This window comes from Onychomys torridus, chromosome 14 (assembly GCF_903995425.1).
Source record: "Onychomys torridus chromosome 14, mOncTor1.1, whole genome shotgun sequence".
Classification (NCBI taxonomy): Eukaryota; Metazoa; Chordata; class Mammalia; order Rodentia; family Cricetidae; genus Onychomys; species Onychomys torridus.
Genome location: NC_050456.1, coordinates 2,583,611 through 2,598,479, shown reverse-complemented (window position 1 = coordinate 2,598,479; position 14,869 = coordinate 2,583,611).

Below are 14,869 nucleotides of genomic sequence, written 5' to 3'. Positions count from 1 at the left end.
CTCAACAGGCAACAGCTGCACCGGGACCACCATCTCTCTCCAATCTGGCTTCCCTCTTCTTCGGCTGTATCACGGTGAAGGGTGTCGTGACATGCTTTTCCCCTGGCTAAGCCCAGCTACTAGCCTTGGGCTTTTTGCTGTATAGCCAGACATCAATCAAATCAGCAGGAGGACTTGCACTGCTCAAAGAGGAAGTAAAGCTTCATTGGGCAGCACTGTCCTAACAGTCCAAATTAAACAGTTCCTCTGGCTCTTACAGCCTTCCCTTCTTCAGCAGTGATCCCTAAGCCTCAGGTGCAGAACTGTAACTTCAGCAATGATCCCTAAGCCTCAGGTGCAGAACTGTAACTTCTTCAGCAATGATCCCTAAGCCTCAGGTGCAGAACTGTAACTTCAGCAATGATCCCTAAGCCTCAGGTGCAGAACTGTAACTTCTTCAGCAATGATCCCTAAGCCTCAGGTGCAGAATTGTAACTTCTTCAGCAATGATCCCTAAGCCTTAAGTGCAGAATTGTAATGTAGCTGTATCAATTTAGACCAGAATCCACAACTCTATCTTATGATTGATAGTTTCTGAAATGGTCGTTATCTGTTGCAAAGAGAAGTTTCATTGATGAGGGGTGAGGACTACACTTATCTGTGTGTATAAAGACAGATATTTAGAGTGTAGATAGGGATTTGGCTGTTTAGTGAAGTGGTAATTGTAGATTCTTTTCCAAGACCCATGATATCACAAGCTACGGATAGTTGACTGGGTTTCCATTACTAAACATGATTTCCCTTCTGCTGAATAGGTCTTATGTCCAAATAAAGAGCTGTTGATTACCACCAAGGTATGTGTGCCACTATTGGGCTCTTTATTATTCCATTCTGGTTATTGTTGTGGTTCATAGGCATCATAGCTGTGTAGGGCCTGCATGGTGATTTTGAACCATGAAAGCTAGTCTTCAGAGTGGAGGCTTCTGGGTCACTTCCATCTCAGGCCCTATAGGCTCTGAGTCTGAAGTGCATGGTATTTTCAACAATATAGACTTATGTCTAGGATACAACAAAGGATGGAAGCAGTACCTTCTAGCGTTCTCTGAGTCTCTTAACTCAACGAGGGTTTTCATGACTGGCGTTAGGCTTTTCATTAGATAGCAGACATGGTGCTGAAGAGTATCTGGGAGGTTCTGCAGCCAGATCACCAGACAGCAGGAAGATAGAGAACCATCTAGCTTGAGCTTCTGAAACCTCAAAGCCCATCATCAGTGACACACTTCCTCCAACAGGGCCACACCTCCTAATAGTGTCATTCCCTGGTGACCAAGCATTCAACTCTGTGAGCCTTCGGTCCCCATTCATATTCAAACCACCAGAGGGGCCTAAGTGGAAATAGTATCTAAACATGAACATTTATTTAGCATATGTTATACTAGCTTCACGCCAAGAGAAATGCACAGGAAAGAATGGCGTGAGTTTAGCCTTCTTCAAGACCTGAAAATCCTCTCTAAACCTTCTTTCCTTTGTAAATAGATATAATAGTACCCTGCACACCTGCTTAACATCAAAAGATGATAGGTGGTTCAAAAACTTAAATAAGATAAATAGCATTTCTGTCTTAGTTAAAGTTTCTATTGAAAGCAAATTGAAGAGGAAAGGGTTTATTTGGCTTACACTTCATCATTACTGTTCTAATGAAGGAAGTCAGGACAGGAACTCAAACAGGACAGGATCCTGGAGGCAGAGCTGATGCAGAGGCCATGGAGGAGTGCTGTTTACTGGCTTGCTCAGCCTGCTTTCTTATAAACCCAGGACCACCAACCCAGGAATGGCACCACCCACCGTAGGCTGGACCCTCTCCCATAGATCCCTAATTGAGAAAATGCCTTGCAGCAGGATATCATGGACAGTCACCCAAGATTTCTCTGCAACATTAGGGCATGCATGTTTGGCCTATAGGCCTAGAATATCTGATGGACCTTTTTCAGAATCAGAAAAATTTACAGAGCTGCCCAACCCTGTCTTGGCAAAGTTTGGCAGTCAATTTTCTTTGTCTCCTTCTTGTCCAGACTGGACAGCATACTTACTGTCAGCAGTGAAGGATAGGATAGTTTCTTGCCCAATAGGCCAGTTTTGCCAAAAAGAAAACAAACTCCATATGGCATGTCTTTGGTGCCCACCATCATCTTGGGAGTAGATTGGTGCTGCCAGGAGCAGACGTGTCTCACATCAAAAGAATTATAAGTTATTAAAACATTTTAAATGCCATATTCTGTAGGTCTTTGAAGTGTTTGAAGATTTCCTAGTTACTTGGAATGTATCTCTGCCCACCTAGAAAACCTAACTAACGTGACTATAGGTCTGACAAACATGGCTGACTATTAACCTGTAATTCTTATTAACCTATATACCTTAAGGACTAAAGCTTCACATTATATAAATAAACAAGCTGTAGAGGTAATTTCTTATGCAAAAACAGAAACAGATGTACAGTATAAGGACAATAACCTCAAAATTGGGACAATGTACAAAAATATCTTAGCCAGAGTTAGAAGTGTATAATGCAAAATAACCTTAATTTGTATCAATATACTTAAACAGAAGTAGAAACGTATATCCAGTGTAACAAAAAAACCTTTGCATTTGTTTAAATCTACAAAAAATATCCTAACCAGAAGTAGGAACATATATACAATATAACAAAAATAATTTTGAATTTTGAATAATTTTGAATAAATTTGTATCGATATAAAAATATTTTAAACAGGAATAGAAATATATATATATATATATATATATATATATATATATATATATATACAGTATAACTTTGGATTTGTATCAATATACAAGAATGTAAATTTGGTTTACAAATAGATTTAAAAATCTACCTTTTTGTCCTATTATATATATTCCCCTTTTTTAGTCCAAATGAGATACCTGAGTCTAATCTCTTTTGTTCTGTCCTTTAACCTATAACAACCTATAACCAATGCCCCCACCTGACAACAATTATTTAATAACCCTGAGAAAGACCAGAAACCATCACCTATTGGGAAAGTGGACATCCTCTTCTTAAAGTCCTGAGGTCTGGGGAGCAATGGTATCTAAAAACTGAAACAATGGTTAAGTCTAAGTAGAACTAGCTGCAACATTTGTAGCCAGTCTCTGAGTGATGGGTAAAGCTTTTCTGAAGTCCCGGCTAGAGTGGGGCAAGGGGTGGACCGTCTCAGCTAGCCACCTTGGAACTGTCCTGAGCAGTTTGTAGTCCAAAGTTGATCTTTAGGTGGTGTTTATCGGTTCAATGGCAATAATACAATCCAGGTAGAATAATGGTTGTGAGGTCCCATCACTCTTTTGGAGACTTCAGAGATCGATGTTAGGAAAATTTATTGTTCACTTAAACTTAAACATCATTAATATCAAAATGGAAAGTTTAAATTTTAACACAGTGTTATAACCAAAGAAAAGTTCTGAAGAGTCAAAATAAATTTGAGGGGAAAGAGACTCATGACAACAATAGTCCCTGGATTTTGGTTTTCTTCTGTCCCTACCAGGTGGCTCTTCTGAATGAGACAGAGACTCTGAATTTACTTTAACAACATGCTTGGGTTTAGAGAAGGAGAGAGCCACATCCAACTCCAAAGTCAGATTTAGTTTTTAATTGAGTTGGGATTACAAACATTTTGAGAGGTAAAGAGATTTTACCCTGTAGAAGTAATTATACTGTCATGCCAGATTGTTTCTTTCCTTGGTAATTTTTTCTGGACAGTTCTCTCTTCTTCTTTAGATGTCTGTCTGTCCAAGGGCCCTTAAAATCTTCAAGATGGATGTTTTATTCTCCTGTAAAGAATAAAAAAACAGAACCCTGCCCAGACCCTAATTTGGTGATTTTTTCCTTTCAGCAAGTTAAATCACCATATCAGTTGATGAACAATCACTTCTAATCAAGAGGTCTCTCTTGTTCAAATTGACTCTTTATTAATTTTGATGGTATCCACAGCTTTTCTTCTCCTATGGAAACAAAAGTGAAACCCCTTCCCCAGCATAACACATATCCTGGTTTCCAATCTAAAGTCAACACATCTTTAAAGTACACAGACTAGTTTAGTTCAGTGTTTTTTCTACTGTCCAGTGTCTTTCTGAAGTGTTTCTTTCTCATTAGCATTTAGAAAATGTAAAGTTAACAAGGCATTGTGTAATGTGTCTCTGGGGGTCTTTATTACCCATTTCTGTTTATTAAGCATTTCTTTTAAGATGCAGTTAGATCTTTCTACAACTACTTGTCCTGTAGGATTGTGTGGTATACCTGTAATACACTTTATATTGTAACATGCAAAAAACTGTTTCATTTTACTAGACACATAAGCTGAAGCATTGTCTGTCTTAATCTGTACAGGTATACCCATGATGGCCATGACTTCCAATAGATGTGCAATTAAAGAATCAGCCTTTTCAGAACTCAAAGAAGCTGCCCATTGAAATCATGAATATGTACTATGGTATGGTGTACATATTTTAATTTTCCAAATTCTGCAAAATAAAACGTGTCCATTTGCCGAATTTCATTTCTTTGAGTACCCTTTGGATTACTGCTATAAAGTAGCAGAGTTTGAGTACACAAAGAACAAGTAGGACATTTCCTTGGCTTTTTTGCCAAGTGATGGAAAATTTCTTTTTCAAACCCTTGCTTTTGACAAGCTGGTTTTTATGAAATTCTGAGACCTCCAGCACATTTCCTACTAATAACTGATCAATTTCATCATTCCCTTGCGGTCCTGGCAGACTCATGGTATCTGATATGTGCTACATATATATGTGATGATTCCTATTCCTGACTATTTTCAGAATCTTATAAATAACTAAGTTAATTCTGATTCATCAGGAATCAGTTCAGTGGTTTCAATATGTAAAGAAAAAACAAACAAACAAAAAAAAGCTCTTTCTGCATAGTGAGAGTCAGTAACTACATTAAGAGTTTCTGTGAAATCCATTAATACCATGAGAATAGCATATAATTCTGACTTTTAGACAGAATCTTAAGGGCTTTTATGTTGATGTATTGTGTCCCTCAATATACTGTGTCCCCCAATAAAATTTACCTGAGGATCAGAGGAAAAAGCCAGCCAGAAGTCAGGCAATGGTAGCACATGCCTTTAATCCTATCACTTGGCAGGCAGGGATCTGTCTGGATCTCTGTGAGTTCAAAGGCCACACTGGGAACAAAGCCAGGCATTCTGGCACATGCCTTAAATTCCAACACTAATTAACCATGGAAGTCTGGAGGCCTGTACAGACAGACAGGAAGTGACAGGGCTGGGCAGGAAGAGGAAGTGATATAGCTGGACACAGAGAGCAAATCAGATGGCAGAGCAGCAAGGCATATAGATGTGGGTAGACAGGAAGTAGCTCATTCTTTGGAAGCTGTGGAGTTGATGAGGTGAGGTTAGTTGCTGTGGATATCGCTCTGTGTAAATAAAGTTCTGATTGGCCAGTGGCCAGGCAGGAAGTATAGGCAGGACAAGAGAGAAGAGACTTCTGGGAAGTAGAAGGCTGGGGAGAGACTGCCAGCTGCCACCATGAGAAGCAACATGTGAAGACACTGGTAAGCCACAAGCCATGTGGCAAAGTATAGACTAACAGAAATGGGTTAATTTACGATAGAAAAAGTAGATAACAAGAAGCCTGCCACAGCCATACAGTTTGTAAACAATATAAATTTCTGTGTGCTTTCTTGGTTGGGTCTGAGTGACTATGGGACTGGCGGGTAAGAGAGATTTGTCCTGACTGGGCCAGGCAGGAAAACTCTAACTACAAATGGCGCCCAACGTGTTGGCAAGAATTTCCACCTAAAACCTGAGAAAAAAGATTCTAAAACGGAGCTAAAAACAGCTTCCTAGTTGTTTTTCTCAAGGTAGCAACAGCCTGCCGTTTTGAGCTGCTGTGGCGGGTTCCTGGCGTGTGCGTCTGACCTGCAGTGTGGCTGGAATGAGGAGGCTACAAGCAGCACTTTACTCTGCTGCATGGTGGATTTAGCCTTTGCGAGTTAAAAAAAAAAAAAAAAGTTTCTGGGCTGTGCACTGCTTTGATAAAACTGCTTTTGATAGTTGATGGTACACATGGCTCCAGACCCAGAGCTGGCAGTAAACTGTACCACCGCCATGTTGGGAAGCAGAGGTGGGCGGAGCCAGCAGCCACAGCAGCGTTTCAGTCTTACAAAGATAGATATTACACAGAGAATCTGGTTTATGTTGTCTTTGGGATTTTTAACTGCAGAAAAAGATTTGATCATAAAAGCTGTTGAGTTAAACAAATATGTAAATTTTAAAGGTACCTTGACTTCAAAATTTGGATATAGGGATATGTTGCTTTGGAAAGGAGTCTCTGCTTTTGTTTCCACAGAAAGCCAGAGGCTATGGATTTGTTCCAGATTAAGATTCATCAGGTTTGATCAGCCAAGACCCCCTGAAAGGTCTCCAATGACACCATGGCCCAGATGATCCGACATCCAAAATGGTTTCAAGGCAACTGGCTCAGAGATTCACCCTAGTGGACTACTCCATACTCCTAAAATTTTTTTTGTGTCCTCATAAGATACAGCGCCCCCCTCCAGCAGGAAGTAGTAAGAGAAACTACGCCCACATTCCCAAAATTATCAAGCTGGCTTTGGAGATGGAATTGGCTCACTCCTTCTCTAAACCCAGGCATATTGTTAAAAGAAAAGGTTAAGAGATTCTTGTGTCCCAAATCAGAAGAGCCCTCTGGTGTGGGACAGAGAAAAAAACATTTTTCTTTAAAACAGGTTAATTATAAATGCGATCTCTTTCTACAGAGGAAAAGGGGATATGATATAGATATAATAGGATGAAAGGGTAGATTAAGGAACTTACTTCTAAAGAGCAACAACTTGTTTAAAATGTTTTACATTGGTATAGACTTTAGTCTATTGATACAAACTTAAAGTTAATTTTGTTATACTGTGTGTATATTTCTAATCGTGTTTAAGGTATTATGTTTCTATAGCTCATTTTAAATTGAAATGGATAATTAAAAATAGTATACATAGACATATTTCAGATAGATAGGTAATCTTCAAATACTTCAAAGACCTACAGAATATGGCATTTAAAATATTTTTAAAATTTAGACTTTCTGGACAGTGAGACATGTCTGCTCCTGGCAACACCGATTTACTTCAGAGAGGAGTATGGGCACTGAAGACACTTCATATGGAGTTTATCTTCACCTTGGCAAAAATAGCCATTTGGGCAAGAAACTGTTCTTGCCTGGACTTCTTGATCGACTGGACATGCAGGACCCATAGAAAGGTGACCACTAAACTTTGCTTGACAAAATGGTCCTTCAGGTTCCTGCTTCACAGAGGAAACTGCCAGACATTCTACAGGACATTGAGAGACTCTAGACCTGTGGGCTGAAGACAAATGCCCCAACTTTACAAAGGAACATTAGGTGACTGTCCAGGTTGCCAGCTGTCTCTGTCTACTCTTGCAAGACTCCCAAAAAATGCTTGCATCCTTCTCCCGGTTCTCAGGTAATATTATATCCTTCTGAGGTCTTTGATGTGGTTGAAGGCTAGATAGTTATAATTTCCTCAGTTATGATAAAAGATAAATTAGATATAAAACCTTAGACTCACAAATATAAGATAGATAGGATATCTTCTTTAATATTGTAACTGTAATTCTTGTTTGATAATTGTTTTGTTATATGTAATTGTACTATGTAAAAGTTAAAACCTTCCTTAAAAAAAAAAAGAAAAGGGGAAGTGCTGTGGATATCGCTCTGTGTAAATAAAGTTCTGATTGGCCAGTGGCCAGGCAGGAAGTATAGGCAGGACAAGAGAGAAGAGACTTCTGGGAAGTAGAAGGCTGGGGAGAGACACTGCCAGCCGCCACCATGAGAAGCAACATGTGAAGACACTGGTAAGCCACAAGCCATGTGGCAAAGTATAGACTAACAGAAATGGGTTAATTTAAGATAGAAAAGGTAGATAACAAGCAGCCTGCCACGGCCATACAGTTTGTAAGCAATATAAGTTTTTGTGTGCTTTCTTGGTTGGGTCTGAGTGACTATGGGACTGGCGGGTAAGAGAGATTTGTCCTGACTGGGCCAGGCAGGAAAACTCTAACTACAGTTAGTTGTGGTTTTCCCTATTTCCCTGATCTGCTTTGAGCCACTTTACTTAAATTTCCTGATTTGCAACCTGCCTTTTCTACTTTATTTGCGTCAGTATAGAATGTTCTTGTACAATGTGAGGAAGGACCCAATTGGTCCTTTTCATGATTAAAGTCTCTTGCTTTGGGGATATCTGTTGTTAATCTCTCCCAAAAAATTACTGCAAGCTCTTTGCCAATGTTCATTTTCTGCCCATAGAGAGGAAATTTCAGCATTTGTCAAAGGCACTACAATTTCTGCTGGGTCCATTCCTGCCAATTGACAAATTCTTAATTTTCCTTTTAGAATCAACTCAGAAAACTTTTCCACACAGGTGTTTAATTTTCTACTCTGTTTGTGTGGTAAAAATATTCACTCTGAGATGATACCTCCCCTCTGCGTTGAAATCCTTGTAGAGGAATGTAGAGGGTAAAATAACCACAATGCAATCAAGCTCCAGATCCAAGTGGTCCACATGTGCATCCTATAATTTCTTTTACACCAAAGCTAATTCTCTCTCAGCTTGGGCTGATAATTCTTTCGGAGTACTTAAGTCCTTGTCACCTTTTAAGGTTTGAAACAAATTACTCAGTTCTTGAGTTGCTTTGACAATAGTGATCTGTAGATAAGTAATGTCTCCAGCAATTTTTGAAAGTCGTTAAGAGTCTGCAACTGATCTCTCCTGTTTTGTACCTTTTGAGGTTGAATTTTTTTGTAAACCTATTTTATATCTTAAGTAATTAATAAAATAGCCTCTTTGTACTTTTTTCAGAAGCAATTTGTAACTCCAGCAAGGCAAAATGTTCTTTACTTCTAACATTTTTCTAAAGTATCAACATTTGAATCAGCTAACATATTGTCCATATAATGGTAAATTATAGATTGAGGAAACTGTACACGAACAATTTCCAATGGATGTCACACAAAATATTGGCAAAGATGAAGCTGTTTAATGTCCCTTGTGAGAGAACCTCCCATTGATATCTCTTAACGGGCTGAGAATTATTATGAATAGACATCATAAGGCAAATTTTTCCCTATCCTTTTATAGTAGAGGTATGGTGAAGAAATAGTCTTTCAAGTCAATAACTATAACAGATCATCCTTTAAGTAACAGTGCTGTGGGATGTTCTGTATGTCAAATGTGTTGCTCTGATTGGTTAAAATAAGTAAAGTGCTGATTGGCCAGTAGCCAGGCAGGAAGGATAGGGTAGGCGGGACAAGGAAGAGGAGAAGGCTGGGAACAGGAAGGCTGAAGGGATAGTCTTTCAGCCTTGGCCATGACAAGATGTAAGGTACTGGTAAGCCACGAGCCACGTGACAAAGTATAGATTAATAGAAATGGGCTAAATATAAGAGTAAGAGCTAGACAATGGTAGGCCTGAGCTAATGGCCAAGCAGTTTAAATAATGTAAGTGTCTGTATGATTATTTTATACGTGGGTTATGGGACCGCGGGGGTTTGGTGGCACCTGGAGAGAAGCTCTCCAACTACATAGCAGAAAAGGCAAGGGAGTTCCACGCTGTAGAGAGCCCATCAACTGAATTACTTTATTTATGGCTCTCAAATCTGTCAGCATTCTCCATTTTCCAGATTTCTTTTCAATAAGAAATACAGGAGAATTCCAAGGGCTGGTATATTCTTCAATATGTTGAGCATTTAGCTACTCCTTTACCAGCTGTTCTAAGGCCTGTAATTTTTCTGATGTCAAAGGCCATTGTTCCACCCAGACACATTTGTCAGTTAGCCATTTTAAAGGCAGGGCTGTTAGTACTTCTGAAAGATCAACAGCTGTCGTGCCCTGTTTTCGTACCGCCTGAATGGTAGGTGACTGTGCTTTATAATACCTCTTAACATTTTTCCAGAAAAAATACATTGGTTTATGGTCTGTTTCTGAGATTGGAGGAATGTTAATCTGAGTATTCCACTGCTGTAACAAGTCATGACCCCATAAAGTAATTACTATATTAGCCACATGGTGACAGGGAATGACTGAACCCAGTTCCATGTGGAGGTCTGCAAGAGGCCCCCCAGGCATTTCCTGAGGGTAAAGTGTTGCCTTGATTGTTCCTTACATTTGCATCCTTTAATCCACTGTCAGACTTTGCTGCATCTTCTGCATAATCCAGAAGGTTGGGGCCTTCAGTTCAGGTTATCACTAGAAGAAACATTGTTTCTAGGAATGCCCTGCCTACAATTTCTCAATATTGATCATGTGTTGGATCTATTCTTCTATGGCTGCTGCTCTGATCATTAAAGACCCGATTATCTTGGGGTTGGGGATTTAGCTCAGTGGTAGAGTGCTTGCCTAGCAAGCACAAGCCCCTAGGTTTGGTCCTCAGCTCCAAAAAAAAAAAAAAAAAAAAGACCCAATTATCTTTTTGCATTGTAAATTAGCATTTTCAAAAGCCAAAGTTTTAATTAGTACTCATCTAACTTCTGGATCTGATATCATTCTATTTACAGCAGAAGTCAATCTTTGTAAAAATTCAGTGAAAGGTTCTTTTGGGATATGTATAACTTTAGTATATGATTCAGCCTTCTTTCCTGATTCTTGAATATTATCCCAAGTATTTAAAGCTATTGTATGACATAGGGACAAGATTTGTTCATCAAATGTAACCTGAATATCCATAGCAGTATAACAGCCCTCACCAGGGATCTGATCTTGGGAAATCTGAAAACCTCTAGCCTTCCCTTGCTGTTCGGTGGTCTTAACTTCTCTCAACCAACTGCTCCATTCTAACTAGGACCATATTCTAATACTGTTGTAACTAATTGTTTCTAGTCCTTTGGAGTAATTTTGTTCTGAGAGGACCATGTATTCAACATCTACCTCACATATTCTGAATGCATACCACAGGAAACTATTGTTTCCTTAGTATTCTTTAAGTCTAACATTTCTATAGCATCCCATTTATGTTCTGTATATCCTTAAGGATATTTGTCACTTGGTGGCCTTTCATAAATGGTAACAGGATAAATCATGGTTGATGTTTTAACAACCTTAGGCTGCTCTTCTCTAATTCCATAAGGTAGTGGTGAGGTTGGTTCTCCTCTGGAGTCTTCTGTCTGTGTCTGAACACTCTTGTTATCAGTTCTACTAATTTTGTCTAAGGCTTGGAATTTGCCAATTTTGCAAGACTTGTATCTCCTGAGTAGTAAACTGTTCTAAAGTTCACCTATTATCAGTCATTTTTTTGTTTTCATTTGTAAATACCTCTAGAGCTTTTATCTTATCAGCCAAAGCTATCTAATCCACCTTAGTGACAACTGTAAGGCTCAAATATTATCTTCCAAGGCCTGTATCTTTACAGTCAATTTCTCATTACCATATTCCAAGGCCTGTATCTTTACAGTCAATTTTTCATTACCATATTCCAATCTCTCATTTTTGGCACTGTTATTAAAGTTATTAAACCATTTTTTAAGGATAAGACATGAATTGTGAGACTAATAACAATTATGACCAAAATTGTGTTGACCCCAGCTAGGTTGCTTATCTTATCAATAAGTTTTTCTAGTATCCTGTCCATAGTAGCAGTGAGCAGGGCCGTAATTCCCTGCATTGTGATATTTGCAGACATTGACCTGGGAAAGGTCTACAGATTGTCCTTTCCCTTTATTCTTTTACCCTCTCTTTTATTTGTTTATTTAGTTATCTGTTTACTTATTTATTTGTAATTTTACTTTTTTGTTTGTTTGTTTACCTTTTAAAAGTTGTCTGTTAAATTAATGCAGGTCAGATCCTTGGATAATTGTTGCAGATGTAGTATTGACATTTGACCAGCAGGTGGAGCAGGTGCCCCGATGGCTGGGCCTAGTGAACGTGTTCGGGTGTGGTAACCCTGTTTGACCAGCAGTTGGAGCAGGTGAGGTACCAAAGCAGCTCAGGCTCTGCATGCCTGAGCCACAGCAGACCAGCAGTTGTACCCACTGCACAAAATTGGTTTGAGAGAGTAGCTGTACGCCACAGTAGGTTCTACTCTAGCGATTGCCTGCGCTGGAATTGGGAGGTTAACGGCACACAGCAAAAATGCGATGGGCAGCGGGACCAAAACCTGCCTGGCGACTGTGGACCTGTGCACACCAGGGTGCAATCAGGGCTCATAGAACCCCAGCTTAGCGTGCTCTTCAGGGGGAGAAGGAGGAAGAGCTGAATGCTCTCAGGCCGCGTGCGGTATTGGGCTCCTGGGGCCGAGTGGCCATGTGGGCTAGTTGTGGGGCTGGGTGAGTTCAGGCCGCCATTGGGTTGGGCACCAGGTACAGAGGGAAGGAAGTCTGGGGTCAATTCGGAGTTTATTGACAGACAAAAATTAGTACACTGCACTGATGATACAGAATGAAACTGCCACGCCACCACAGATCCAGCTGCCACTGCCTCTCATTCCCAATGGTTGATAGGGAAGGTCCGGGGAAGGTCACCAAGCTGCTCATTCTCCATGGCTTCAGGAAGCCCCTCCACAGTCCAAGAGAGCGAGCCCCCATCCATGGCTTCTTATCTGGTCACTTCTCTTCTGAGAAGACCAACATCTATTGGGCCAAGCTGCTATTTACTATTGACTAAGGGATCAATATTGGTGAAATTATTAAGGCCACTCCACGTAGTTAAAAGGGAGGTTTATTTTGTGGGGTAACTTACAAATGAAGGGATAGGTTGCAGGGTCTGGCAAAGGTATGGCGCAGTCTGGCGGTGTTCTCTGGAGAACTCTGCTTGGTCTACCTCCTGCGTCCAGCGTCCCAGAACCAAGAAAGAGACTTCCTCTCTATCCTGGGTCTTCCGCTTCCTCCTCTGCCCAGCCTTGAAGCCTCAATGGGGGTTGGAACTTCCAGGCCAATGCTGGGATGGCTATCCACTACAGATCAATGTCACAATTCCAGAAACATTTACCTATGTTAATTTTCCCACTAAACTAACCTCTATCATACTTCTTTACTGTATTTATTAAAAACCCTCAATCATCAAAACCCCTTTTTAAACTAAGGCTATTACTGTATAAAATCATTGCTTCAGTTGAATAGTACAGCTTAGGGGGAAATCATCTCCACAATAATCCACAGATAAAAATGCCCAGTAGAATGGGATATTTCCAAGAGATAATCATAAGGGCAGTGGGGATCCCCCACACACCCATTCACACCATGCCAGATATCCTAGTAAAATGTCAGTGCCAAACACGCATAGATGCATAGATGCAGCAGTAGCAAGAGACATTCTGGGGCCCAGGCTGTCGGGGCCTTGCCCGTCTGAGATTCACCCACCAGGGTTTTGTTTCCTGGTGCAGTGATCCCCTGAAGTCAATTGTCACCTGCTGCTCCTCTGACATGGCCACTAGCAAGAAGTCCTCTACATGTCGGGTGCTCACTGGAAGTAGTCTTTGTTTTATTGTAAACAGATGGAAATCTGTCCTGTACACAACATACCTGCATGGGAATAAGTCATTGATTCACTTGGGAAGAAGTTCTGGATACCATTTTCCTGCGTGGGAAGAATTCCTGGGCTTGTTGTCCTTGCATGGGAAGCACTGATGTATATCATATAAAAGCAGTAGAAGCAGTTTTGGATACCCTGTACCTTCACAGAAAACAGTACTGGATACAATGTGCCTGAATGGGAAGCAGTCCCTGGTATTATATACTGCTTTGAAAGCAAACTTGGATACCATTTACCTGCTTGAACAAGCAGTCCCGGGTGTCCATTTATGTATCAGTTATGAAGCGGTCCCGGATGTGTGGTATCCAGATGGGAAACAGTCCCGGATGTGTGATATCCAGATGGGAAGCAGTCCTGGATGTGTGGTATCCAGATGGGAAACAGTCCTGGATGTGTGGTATCCAGATGGGAAGCAGTCCCTAGTATTATGTACCTTCAGTGTCAGCAGTCCTGGGTACATTGCACCCACCTGGCACAAAGTCCTTCATGTCATGAATCAGCATTGGAAGCAGCCCCAGACATCATGAATCCTCATTGAAAGAGTCCTGTATATCATATAAAGGCATGGGAAACAGTCCAGGATATCATGTGCCTGCTTGGAAACCATTTCTGGATATCATGTAGCTGCCTGAGTCATGTATCTCTATACAAACCAATCTAGATATTGGTACCTACCAGGGAAGAAATGCTGAATGTGGTGTACCTGCATAGTAAGAAGTCCTGCATATTAGGCACCAGATTGGAAAAAAATTATGGATATCATGTACCCACATGAAGAGAAGTCCTAGACCTGTGGTACCCACATGGGACTGAGTCCTGGAATCTCATGCTCTCAGGGATAAAGTGACAGATATTGTGTTCCTGCATGTGAGGAAATGCTGCATACCATACTCATTTGTGAGAAGTGTTCCTTGCTATCAAGCACCCTCCTGGAATAAAGTCCTGGATGCCTTGACTGCCTGGAAAGAAGTCCAGTATGTCAAATATCCCTGTGGGAAGCAGTCCAGGAAGAATATCATATACTTAAATGGGAAGCAGTCCTTGTAAATCATATATCCACATGGAAAGCAGACATGAATATACTGTACCTGCATGGGAAGAAGTCTAGCATATCATTTATCAGGATGGCATTGCCAAAGGAGATTTTAAGAAAGCCTAATATTGACTCTGTCTTGTGGTCATTAATGGTCACTCTTATGCATCTCTACAATGAAACGGAGAAAGCTAGACAACAAGAAATACAGAATGTGCAAGTTGAGGGGAAAGGAGCTCCAGGAA